Raw genomic sequence first — 14,224 nt, forward strand, 5'->3', positions numbered from 1 at the left:
AAACTCTGGCAGTAACTGAATATAATACATTTTAATTATTTTAAAATTGATAATTTATATAATGTACACTTACCATTTCAACATAATCCATAAATCAGAAAACTTATCTTCCAATTGCCAAACATAAAGAGTTTACATAACATAGTTTCTAGAGAGGTCAGTGTCAGAAGACTGAGAGAAGAAAATACATTCATCACTTATCTATTATGCGCCATGCAGCTTGAGTCTTTACTCATGTTGTTCATCTTGTTGTTTTTTAAAAATTCGTTACTTTAACAACTCTCATTGAGAATCCATTATGTGTCAGTTGAATTAGGGGTCACAGTCTCTTCCTTGATAGAATATATACTTGTCTATAGAATTTTAGTCTTATTGCAAGTCTTTGAATGAAGTACTTATAGTTGACTGATGGGCAGAGGCTGTCTTCCACTTCATTTTCTCAGCCTCCCTCATAACTAAGAGGTGGACACGTTGACCCCAGACTTTGAATAGGAAGAGAATGCCATGATGAAGCAGAGGCAATTAAAAAAAATCTTTGCCTTATCATCTTCTCTAGTCTTCCCTGAGATCCTGTAAACCACTTATTATCCTTTAAATAAAGTATTTTTCCCCCTAAAATCAGCTAGCATCAGTGTTTGCTGCTCGCTTCTAAGAATCTGAGTGATTTAATATTATTTATCTTATTTCACCAAGGAGGGAACAAACTCAGAAAAATGTAAGATCAATGTGTCTTCAAAGCCGATACTTTCTCTTTAATACGTCATGCTGTAGAGATGGCTTCTCTTGACAGCAAAGTTGACTCTAGGTTTAATTTTACCACCTGGTGGAAAATCACTGGTGACTTACTATAGTCTTTATGCCTTTCTGCAGTGACAAGTCTAATAAAGGCAGGAACAAGCTTTATCATCTTAACTCAGGTTTTGTCTGTGGTACTAAAATCTTCCATTCATCCAATTTAGTGAGAAAAACAGTACAAGAAATGGCTGAACAAATAAAGCTCAGCACTGTGGAAGTGGCTAATTGGCTTATTGCATGTTTTACTTTTCAGGTCATTGTTTTGCTATCAAGTATAAAAGCACAGTGTTAAAGTAAAACCTGGTCATCTTCTACTAGAGAGGGCAAGGCTATTTGAAGTTTTGCAGAGCTGGGGCTGAGGCTGTGGTAACATGTCGCATTCCACACACTCCTGCTGTTATGCAGAACAGGCTCTTAAGATTAATGTTTGTTTTGAAGTTAATTAGCCCAATGTTAACCTCATGTGCTTTTGATTAATCGGTTTCACACTGGTGGACTCCGATATGCACGCATAATCTAATGCCAACACAGAAATGGAAGAACCCAGGCCAATGGTGGGGAGGGCCTGGTGGCGAGATGGGGGGCGGGGGGAGGTCCTTCCATAAGATGGCATTTTGTTCTCTTCATTCTCAATCGTGTCCAAACAAAAACCTGATTACACTTTACAGTCTCAGAGAAAAAACTTGTGTTTTACAACCCACATCATGATTTCATGATCTATCACATTTCGTGTTTGACCTCACTCCTGACAGTTACAATATGTGTGTTTTGTTAACCTTGGCATATATTTTATGAAATTGTGATGGTTGTTATAAGTCTCTTTGTTGCGTACCAGAGGCTTTTCTGAGTAAATGCTCAGTTTTTCAGATCCTGTCCTTTCCTGTTTTCTTCCCAAATTGAGTACTTGGTCTTTGGGCAGTTAGCAATGTATGTGTGATGGTGGTAGGCAAGTCTTCAGATCTGCATGAAGGTCTCCGGGTTGTTTTCTGGGTCCTTGCTGGGTCCTTGCTTTATGGTTACTCTTGTCCATGAGGTCACTGCTTGGCCTGCTGGCCCTACCGCTAAAGCCTACGGCTGGAGAGTTTATCAAAAGAAATTGTCATTACTGTTCCCCCTTCCTCCCCTCCCCTCCCGAGCCTGCCCCCTTGCTCTGTCCATCCTTCTCCTGTTTTCCCCTACTCATCCTTTCCCTAGAAGGAACCACTCAGGCTTGTCCTCTCTCACAGGGTACATAAAAACCTTTGGATACCCTCTGCGTCATATAAGGGCAACTGGCAGAAGTTCTAGAAAGATAAACTCAGGCTTCACCATGTTTACTGTGTGGTGAGCACCCCATGTGGGTCTTTTCCCATAAATGGGAAGCCAGGCAAAAGCCCTCCCACTTGGTTTTCCCTTCAACCTATCAAATACGCCTCTTGCCCCAACCTGAGATTTTGGCTGATCACTCATCACTGCTAACTCTTTTACTCTTTCTCTCTCATCTTCTAGGCTCCTTCCTCCTCCTCAAGATGACATCTGTCCCATTACCATTTCCGCATCATGATAGGTGGTCAAATTGCAACAAAAGAAATTGGCTTATTCTAAGAGAATTTCCAAAATTTTTATGCTATTTGTGTGTGCATTAGTTCTATTGAAATTGTATATGTACATAATATTTTTCTGCACCTTGTATCTGTAACTTGGCATATCTTTTACACAATTCTCTTAGAGAAGTAGGTATATATAAATGCTTCAATGAATTTGAAAAAAAAAAAAGTCAGGAATCAATAAGTGAAGCCTAGCTACCTGTGTTTCTCTTCCCTAACCCTTTCCTGTTCAGTCGAGGGAAGCATTTTTAACGTTTTATACAGTTTCTGTTTACATTTTTCTGATAATTGTCTCTATGTCACTAGATAGTGCGGTATCATTGTGAGGAGGGAAGCAGTCAGCCGACAGGGAAATTCTCACTCCACCTGGAGATGAACTTGGAATTGAGTCCAGGGGTTATGAGGTGATGCATCAGTTGCATATGCTATGCTGTCTCTATGCAGACTTATAACCATCTATTTCTTATCTAGAGCTCATTACATACTAACTGTATGGGCATGATTAAATTTACTATAGCATCTAAATTAAGCATGCCCAATTATTTGCAGATGTCTTAAAATGTGAAAGCCACAACATTTGTAATAAAGATTACATATATGTATTAGGTATTTGAAATTGATAAATTGAATGTATGACTCATGGGATGTGATCAAAGCGCTGTCTCCCAGTGCCCCTTTCAACTTTATTCAATGGAGGAAGACTTTCCTCAGGTGCTCATTAGTTATTGAAGTAATAGACTGTCCTTCCTGGAGTCAATTTATGTCACAAAATAAGTACAGTTTAAAAACTAGAAGCATCTGGTCCAAGCTATTAATTAACACTACAATCTCTATTCAAAGACACATCTTCTCACCTTCTCCCAGCTAGAACCTGAGGCATAGTGATCACCTACACTCTTTTTTATTCTGTCCTTCTGTGGCTGTTCTCTACCCCATCAATAATGAGGTGTGGGGAGAGAAGAGAGGTAACAGGATGCAAGTGTTGTCTGGGTGGCTTCATACCCTCTGGGATTAGCATGGTTAAAGCCCACTCTTTACATTGTGGTTCATTATACTGGCTCTTTTGAGAATCTCAAACGGGGACCTCTAGCTTGCTGTTTCTTGCTGCAGGATCTCTTCCCCATCTAGAATAGGACTCAAGGTGACCTCTCACTAGCTCTCACTTTATTGAGGCTACAGGAGCTTACCAAATATTTGTTAGACTCATAGATGAAAGATTACAGATCAAATAGATCTTGAGAATGTATGTTCTTGTACGTTGATGTAATTTCTAAAAGAGCAGAAAGCTAATCATATAAAAGGAGAATAAGAGCATGCTAATGTTAGGGAAAACATTCTTATTGCCAAAGGAAGGAGATGTTGGTTGTACAGTGATGAGGCCAAATGGTGTCTTGGAAGTAAATGAAAAATGATTATCTGGTATTACATGGTTTTCCTAAAGTTAGTCAAAGAAGGAACCAAGAAAAGTATCATTAATAATTTTAACTATAAATACAATCAGAAAGCTCAAACAAATTAATATATATTTATGTGGTCAGTAAAAATAATGGCTGTCATTTATTAGAAACGTAGTATGTAATAAGCATTGCGTAAATGCCTTGTGTATATAATCATAATAATTATCCTGTCAACCTAGGTACTATCATTATTCCCCCTAGTAACTGGGGGACTGAGAATTAGCGAGACAATGTGAGTTTTCCAAAGTCACACCAGTTATAGGTAGAGGAACTCAGATTTAAACCCATATGTTCAATCATACTCTAAATCCTTCCTATTATATTATATACTTCAAAACCCTCTCTAATTCCCCTTCTTCCTACAATCATGCAAATGAGGACATCAAAGCATGGAGAGATCAAGAGATTATCTCATGGTCACACAATTTTTGACAGAGCTAGAACCAGATTACAGATCCTTTGATATTCAATCCCAGGATGATACATGTTAGGCATCAGCAGGAGCAAAAAGAAAGAAAAATGAAGAGGTAAAAAAGGAACTGAAGTAGAAAAATGGAAAAAAAGCTAATAGAAAAGAAAATTAGAGTTAACTAAAACAAAAAGGCATTTGTGGTGGGCAGTGGTAGACGCTGTTGTATTTTTCTGTTATCTACCTAGAGTACTTGCATTCTATTCAGCTGAACAAATTATTCCCAAGTTCCCAGTATTGTCTGTTTTTCCCCAGTGGGCTGAATGAAATCTAAGCCGTGTTGTTTTTACATACTTACGAGCTGTTAACAATGTCTAAGTTGTATGGTCAGGCAGGGGTCATTTAAGATCAGATTATTAAGGGCACGCTCAAAAGAAGTGTCTTCTATGGAAACAAATTGGCATTACCTAGCTCTTGATTGAGGGCAATTAGATGGACATAAATTTGGATGTTCTTTTCCATTGGATGGCACCTGAGAGTCACACAGATTACAATGACAGCTCTATCCTTATCCTTGCTTTGAAGACATCCTTCTCTACTTCTGGGGTCACCTTTGGTGTGAAATAATAAATCCTAAATTCCTGAAGAGTTCACTGCTTCAAAAAAAGGACAACCAGGCTCATCCTCAAAGCTGAAGACATGGTGACCCCAGGAAGAGAGGGGAGTTAAAGAAGAAATATCTTCCTTCGCAATATCTATATGGATAGGTAGCTCCAAGCCGCTTCTTAGAATGGTTCCAGGAAGTTGCACACAGTGAAAGATTGTCAAAAAGTTTGCAGAAATATTTTACGTACCCTTGATAGGAAGACCTAAATTTAATGAGCCTCTGAAACCAGGATATAGATGAAGGAGAGACAAACTGCCTCTCTTCCAAATGATCTCTCTCTCTCTCGCTCACTCGCTCGCTCGCTCCCTCACTCCCTCGCTCCCTTCATCCCTGCAATGATTCCTCAACAAGTCTTGTATGAAACCTCTGCAGGCAGTTAGAATTAGAGAATAGAATGTTTCTCTTGCCAGCAAGGCCAGATAGGATGGAAGTCTCAGCTCCTGTTCAATTCCTTTGTAAATGAATGAGGGTGGGAATCTAAGTTCTATTCCAGGAACATGGTCTACCATGTGTCTAGCCATGACTGATTCTAGCACACCTCTCCATGGGTGGTGGGAGTGGGCCAATACAAGCTTATTCCAATAACTTTTAAGTTTTTATGTCTCATCCCATGTTTGATGATGGTCTCGTGATTTTTTTGAGTCTTTATCTGGAAAGTGAGGAATAAGTCATTTTTAGATTCTGATCCCACAAGTCTGTCTGGGGTTCATATGAAATTCTCCAAACTTAGTGCATCTCTATCCAGATCTATTTTATATGATATAGCTAGGTGGAGGTCAAGGTAGTGGAGTCAAGGGAGATAAATTTTCACTCATGATGCATACTCCTAAATCCATGCTAGGGATTCTCAAGTGGAAACATGAGAGCTAAATCTGGCTTTTTATGATCAACATGATGTTTAATTATTTGTCATCATTCAAAAATGAGAACATATTATACTTAAATCTGGGTATCTATTTTTTTTTCTTTAAAAAATCTCAAGTAGCAATAATTAATTGGAGATAAGTAATGGGTGAACAATTTAACAAACATGTCCTCTCCAGCTCATTATAGTCTCCACTATTTCCCATTGTCCCTTCAACATGACACTGTCAATTGCCATATATTATCACACGTACTCAAATCTTATAGTCTAAAAGTATGAGAATAATTTTCACTAATTTGAGCACAGCTGAATTTATAATTGCTTCACATGTTCTGTTGAATTTCTACAAAGAATAAAATGGTTAGAAGAGTTGACTGAGCATTGGAATAGAATAAACAGGTAAAGTCAAGTCAACCTATATACTTTAAAAGTGTATGACGATAGTCATTAATAAAAAACAGTGAGGCAGTGATGTTAGTCGTAAATTGCTACAACGAATACCAATAATTATTGCTAAAATACCTTTCTGATTTTTTGCTTCAGTGAGACACTGTCTAAGGACACGTGAGAAATGCCTAAAACCCTGTTTTCTAGACATGGCTGTGGCTCATTTCTTCATCTCCTTCAGCTCTGCTCAACTATCCTCTATTGGTAAAGCTTTCTAAGCCCACACTATTTAAAATCTCAACACTGCTTAATCCTATCTCTTTTTCTCTTCTCTGTTTTTTTTTTTTAAATGTACTCATCACCTTTTAAAATACTATATTTTAAAAATATTTGTTTATTATTTACCTTTATCTCACCTAAACTAAAATGTAATTTCTATGAGGGCAAACATTTATATTGGTTTGTTTCATTTCATTACCTTAAATTGAATAAGTGTTTAATCAGTCTTTTTCGAATAGTTACTGAAGGAAGAATCAGAATTTGTTAAATAAATAATGTGTGTTTCCATTTTAATAATATAAACTAATTTTTCCAAAGCGAACTATTCTAAGATTAAAGTGTTCTGAATTACTTAAAAGCAAATTAAATCAGTCATTTGCTCATTTTTTACTATAGTACTTTGCATTGCTTAAGATGAAACAGCGGTGATCTCAAGGAAGATTATAGAAGATAGTGTTCCTGTTATATATTTTAATGTAGAATTTTCCCAGAAGAGTATGAATATTTTATGATCAGCAAAAACCATAAATATTTATTATAGTGTTTAGTTTTAATGTCAGGAATTTATAATATCTGGACTAAGGGCAAATCTTAGTCCAGAGGGTTAACAAAAGGCTGTTAACAAATGGGACACCAATTCAGCCATCTGGAATCTCAATATTTACCATTAATTTCATGCTTCTTTGCTATGTATTTACCAGGGCTGAAGAGTAAAATTGCTAAATTCAGAAAGCATCTTTACCCAAGGAGAATTCTGTATATATCCTAAGAGATTATTATAAGCAAAAGTAAGCTAGTCAAAATGAAAAGGAAATGGCACATTTAAACTTTTATTCCTTTTTACGTAATTCAGAACTTTTGTTGTTTTTCTGTCTAAATCAATTTTTGGCATGCCTTTATTTTGCTTTTTTAAAAATCTGTTTAATATCACTGAGAACATTGCTTACGGTTCTGATTTTTATGACTTTCTTTTACTATATTTTTTAAAGCAAGAGAATGTGTTTAAGGTAACACATGTAATAATATGAAACCTCTTTAGAAGGGATTCCAAAGTGATTTATAAAAATTGAACAGTTTTGTGAGATAGTTGTGGAGCAGATAGTTCATTTGTCCTAGTTGATGCATTTAAGTCGAACTTATCTCCATTCACCATATGGTGTATTTTAGCTTTTTCACACATTTTCTATGACCCACATCTCATTGAAGTAGTTGGGGCAATTTACAAACTGTGGTATCACGGATAGATGGCAGGAAGTAGAACAGAAAAAATCCTGAATTCCTCAGTTGTTAGATGAATGTGTTTAGGTCTGACTGCAATAGTAAAAGCTTGAGGAAGATTATGGCTTTTGTATTATGAATATAGAGCAATAAAGACCTTCTATTAGAATACTCAGTCACATTTTTATATCATTATTGTAGGCTTAGTTTCTGTAAGCCTCGGTTTCCTCATCTGTAAAATGGGAGTCATTTGACACATATATATTTTACCTACCTGTTGTACAGAAGTTCTATAAGTTATATATTCTTTTAAAACCATATGAATTAGGCACTAACTCTGCCTTTATGGTATCGATCGGAGAGGGTTAGTGACTTAAGATCTCATAACTAGTAAGTGGCAGAGTCTAGTGAAGCCTGACACAGCTTCCAATACTGCGTTCTCCCCATTATACCCCATGAAAATCAGTTAGCATCTGCCTTATAGGACCCGTGCCATCCAAGAGATAAAGAAATAAAGAGTGGGGAATATTGAGAGACCAAGAGACGTTGAAAATAAGATGGAGAACAAATGAGAGAGAAGTGATACCTCAGAGTCTAAAGATATTTTATTTAAATAATTTTTATTAAGATATATTTGACATATAACATCAGTTTCAGGTATACAATATAATTATTTGATATTTGTATATATTGTGAAATGATCACCACAGTAAGTCTAGTTAACATCTGATACCGTACATAGTTACAATTTTTTTTTCTTATGAGAACATTTAAGATCTACTGTCTTAGCAAATTTCAAATCTACCATACCACACAGTATTATTAACTATAGACACCATGTTGTACATTACTTCCCCATTACTTAATAATTAATAACTGAAAGTTTGTGCCTTTGACCCACCTTCTCCCACTTTAGCCCCAGACCCATACCCCAACTATGGCAACCACCAATCTGTTCTCTGTATCTGTGGAGCTGTTTTGTTTGTTTGTTTCTACATGTGAGATCCATTTGACTTATTTTACATACCGTAATGCTATCAGAGTCCAGCGATGTTGTTGCAAATCTCAGGATCATCTTCTCGTTTATGATTGAATCATATTCCACTGTATATACATACAGAAACTTCTTTCTTCATCCATCCATTGATGGACACAGGGTGCTTCTATGTCTTGGCTATTGTAAATAATGCTGCAGCGAACATGGGGCTGCAGATAAGTTTTCAAGTTAGAGTTTTCATTTCTTTCAGATAAAAACCCAGAAGTGGGATTGCCAGATCCCGTGGTAGTTCTATTTTTAAGTTTTTGAAGAAACTCCATACTGTTTTTCAGAGTGGCTTCACCAATTTATATTCCCCCCAACAATGCACAAGGATTGCCTTTTCACCACATCCTTGCCAACACTTGTTATTTCTTGTCTTTTTGATAATAGCCATTTTAACAGGTGTGAGGTGATCTCATTGTTGTTTTGATTTATATTTCCCAGATAATTAACAATGTAGAGCACCTTTTCATATACCTTTTAGCCATCTATATGTCTTTTTTTTTTTTTTTAAGAAAAATATCTATTCAGATCCTCTGCCTATATTTGAATTAGGTTGTTTGGGGTTGTTATAGAGTTGTATAAGTTCTTTATATATTTTGAATATTAACCATTTATCAGATACATGATTTGCAAATATTTTCTCCCATTTCGTACATTGTCTGTTCATTTTGTTGATAGCTTCCTTTCTGTTCAGAGGCTTTTTAGTTTGGTGTAGTCCCATTTATTGATTTTTGCTTTTGTTGCCTTTGCTTTTGTGTCTAAAGATATTTTGATTTGAGTGAAAGTGTTGTGGAGCCTAATCATGAAAGCGAAGCTGTCATATTCACATTATACTTATCCAAATTCAACTACATGTGTTCAATATAAAAAATCATCTAATACCTATTATGAGATGGACATTACATATTAGCTAACTATCTTTGCTTGGTGCCTACCAAAACCAAACAAACAAAAAGCAAAAACAGCAATTCAATCTCCTGTTGGAGAGAAAGCATGCACAAAATCACAGTGTAGTTAATGATGATTTAATGGTATTTGTGGGTAGTTTTGACAACATGCAGTTTCCCCATTACGCACTTATTTTAGAATAAGCCCATATATTAGAGGTGATCTCATTGTGGCATTAATATAATGATTTTCTATGAGTTCAATGAATTTTGCATAATCTAATTTATAGAACTGAATGTTTTTTATGGTGATATGCTTATAAATCTATTATTTCCTAGTTTGTTCATATCTATGTAGTTTGTAACTTATTCACATATTATATTCAGTGCATAAATGATGGTTACTGCTCTCCCAACCCCAGAAACTGCAATGTATTCGAAATGTACACTCTACATTTATAATGAAAACAACAACACAATACCAACTCGAAAGTGAATTACCCTGGATGACACATAAAGCAGAAAAACCTACCCAGAAAAATGCTTTTGAAAACCTTGGAAGAAATGCGCCACCAAAATACAAATATGTTTTCACTTAAGAAGAAAGAAAAAATCTCTGGAAACTGGTTTACATAGGATTTGGAGTTAACATTCCAATTTTCCAACTGATTGAAACCATTGGCTATTTTATTTACCAACGTTCTGTGGATTTAGTACCATCTGCTGTTCATTGTTAGGGCATGCAAAATTCCTGGGGTTACATATTCTCCAGCAGATTTCTTTGTTATGGTCCATTTTTGTAGGCCTGTTGGTTCAACTTTCATTGGTACCTCCAGTATTTTTACTAAAATCTGCATTTTGATATAGCTCTTCCATGAACTGAACTACAAATTCCTAATTTACAGAAAAAAAAGCAAAGCGTATGTAAACTATAATAGCTTAAATTATTCTGACCCTATTAACTACATTTTACTCTTTACTTTCAATAACTAGATTTGTTTTCTTCCCTTAATTTTTATTTGTTCCTCAAACTAAAATCATTTAACTTTGTTGTTACCTAAGGTGTTGTTAAGTAATATTTCACTCCATCAGACCATTAAGAAAGTTCACCCTGAGCTGTTGCTAACAGTATTGGGTTGGTTTTATCGCCCTGCCCTCTTCCCCAATAAAAAGATGTATTGAAGTTTTAATCCTCCAGTATCTCAGGATATGGTCTCATTTGGAGATAGGGTCTTCAGAGACATAATCAAGTTGAAATAAAGTCATTAGAATGAGCCCTAATCCAATATGACTAGCATCCTTATAAAAAGAGGGTAAGTTGGGAACACACACACCCTCCCTCCCTCCCTCCCCGCCCCCTGCCATGTGAAGAAAAGAGTTATGTGGCCGTAAGCCAAGGAGCTACCAGAATCTAGGCGAAAGGCATAGAACACATTTTTCTTTAGTGCCTTCAGAGGGAGTGTGGCCCTGCTGATACTTTGATCCCAGATTTCTAGCTTCCGGACCATGAGACAATGAATTTCTGTTAAGTCACTCAGTATGTGGTACTTTGTTATAGGAGCACTAGCAAACTAATACCCTTAACTCACTAATCTTGGTGCCCATTCTATCTCATGTATCTTCCTGTCTTTCTGAACTTTCCAAATTCTTTGCCTTTTTCATTGTTATTCCTTTATCATGCACTGCCCTTCTCTGACTTCATATAGTCAAAATTTACCTTCCATTTAAGGTCATGTTGCTCCAAAACCAGATCGTTTATGAAGATATCTTTTTGTGCTTTTGTTTCCTTCGGATACTCTGAAGTAAAATTGTTGAATCATATGGTAATTCTATTTTTAATATTCTGAGGACCCTCATATTGTTTTGCATGGTGGCTGCACCAATTTACATTATCACCAACAGTGCACAATGCTTTCGTTTTCTCCACAGACTCGACAACAATTCTTTCTTGCTTTTTTTTTTTTTTTGGATGACAGCCAATCTAACAGGTATAAGATAATATCTCATTGTGGTTTTGATTTGTATTTCCCTGGTAATTAGTGATGTTGAACACCTTTTCATGTACCTCTTGGCCATGTGTATGTATTCTTTGAGAAAATGTCTATTGAGATCCTCTGCCCACTTTTTAATTGGATTTTTTTGTCATAGAGTTTAATAAGTTTTTTTGTGTGTGTATATTTTGGATATTAACCCCTTATCTGATATTATTTGCAAATATTTTCTTCATTTCAGTAGATTGGCTTTTCATTTTGTTGATGATTTCTTGCTGTGCAGAAGCTTTTCAGTTTGATGTAGGCTCACTTGTTTCTTTTTGCTTTTGTTACCTTTAATTTTGGTATAAAATACAAAAAAATTATCTCCAAGACTAAAGTTAAGAAGCTTACTGCCCGTGTTTTCTTCTTGGAATTTTATGGTTTCAGTTCTTATGTTTAACTCTTTAATTCTTTTTGAATTACCTTTTTGTGTCTGGTTTAGACCCAGTTTTTTAATTTTTTTGCATGTGACTTTCCAGTTTTCCCAGCACTATTTATTGAAGAGACTGTCCTCTCTTATTGTATATTCTTGGCTCCTTTGTTGTAAATTAATTGACAATATAAGGGCAAGTTTTTTTCTGAACTTTCTATTTTTTTTCTATTGATCTGTGTGTCTGTTTTTGTCCCAATATCATACTGTTTTGATCACTATAGCTTTATAAGATAGTTTGAAATCAGGAATTGTGGTGTTCCAGACCCTTCCTTCTAAAAAGTGCTTTTGCTATTTGGGGTCTTTAGTAGTTTCATACAGATTTTAGAATTGTTCGTTCTACTTCTGTGAAAAATATCATTGGAATTTTGGTAGGGATTACATTAAAACTCTAGATTGGTATAGGTAGTATGGACATTTTAATAATATTAATTTTTCTAACCCATGAGAACAAAATATCTTTCCATTTATTTGTGGCTTTTATTTTTCATAAATGTCATAGTTTTCTGTATACTAGTCTCTCAGCACCTTGGTTAAGTTTCTTATTTTCTTTTTGATGAAATTATAAATGAGATTGTTTTCTTAATTCCATTTCTCAGTTTGTTATTAATGCATAGAAGTGTAATAGATTTTTGAATATTATCTGTATATCTTGCAACTTTACCGGATTGTTTATTATAACAGCTGCTTTTTCTGGAGTCTTTAGGGTTTTCTATATATAACATGTCATCTGCAGATAGTGACTTCTTCCTTTCTAACATGGATACCTTTAATTTATTTTTCTTGCTTTATCGTTATGGCTAAGATTTCTAATACTATGTTGAATAAAAGTGATGAGAGTGTGCATTCTTGTTTCTGATCTTAGAGAAAATGCTTTCAGCTTTTCACCATTAAGTATGATGTTAACTGTGGGCTTGTCACACATATTATAACCCACTTTGTAGAAAGATTTTATCAGAAATGGGGGTTGATTTCTGTTAAATGTTTTTCTGCATCTATTGAGATGATCATATGATTTTTTAATTTCATTTTGTTAAAGTGATATATCACATTGATAGATCTGCAGCTGCAAATAAGATGAAGTTTTGCTCATTTTCTGTATTTTGCTTGCTTTTTAGACTTTGCCTATTTGTCATTACAAGTATTCCTTTGTCTTATTTGTTTGCAAAGGTTCTTTTGTAGTCTATACCCAAGGTCAGCAAATTTCCATCTGTGGGCAAAATCTGGCTTGCTGCCTGTTTTCATAGAGCAAATGATCTAAGAATGGTGTTTATATTTTTAAATGATAGGGAAAAATAAAGAGAAGATAGATTTTGTAACATGTGAAAATTACATAAAACCAAGCTTTAGTGTTGATAAATAAATTTGTGTTGAATATAGCCAGCTCATTGATTTATGTATTGTGTATTGCTGGCTTTATACTAAGGTACAGAGTGGAGCAGTTCCAACAGCAATCGTATGACCCACAAAGCCTAAAATATTTATTAACTGTCCTTTTGCAGAAAAACTTTGCTGACATCTGGTTTGAGAGAGAGTTTCTGATTGATTTCAGACATTGTAAATTCCTTCTCCCAATTATGTTAATTTTTCCATTATAATTTTCAATCAATAGCCATTATTTTGATTAATCAATGTTTACATTATTTTTATCTGATATAACATTCTTTTAAGGTCATGTTTAAAAGGTTTATTTTCACTCCTATTTTGGAAAATACACAAAAGTGTTTTCTCACATTCTCTATAATTAGTTTTATAATTTAACTTTTACATGTAGGTGTCTTATAAACAAACTATAATTCTATCTTTGCAAATTACATTAATGATGAGAGCTAATTTTAATTTTTCTTTGTATAGTGAACCAACTTTTCCAAATCATCTAATAATCATTTCTTGAATATATGGTGTCATCTCTATCGTATATTAAGTTCCTATATGTTCATGGGTCTGTCGCCAAGCTTTCTCTTTAGATCCTCTAACCATTGTCTATTTACTGGTTATTGTAATAACTAGAAGAGTAAGTGTTTGTCTTTCCTTTTTAAACTACAAGTCAACTTATTTGCATACTTTTATTTGTCCATGTAAATTTTAGAATGTTTTTTTCTTAAACACTCCAAATGTAATTTTTTTTTTGGATTTGGTTGAGTTTATAGATTTAATTGGGGGATAACT

Source organism: Rousettus aegyptiacus, unplaced genomic scaffold, assembly GCF_014176215.1.
Source record: "Rousettus aegyptiacus isolate mRouAeg1 unplaced genomic scaffold, mRouAeg1.p scaffold_m13_p_15, whole genome shotgun sequence".
NCBI lineage: Eukaryota > Metazoa > Chordata > Mammalia > Chiroptera > Pteropodidae > Rousettus > Rousettus aegyptiacus.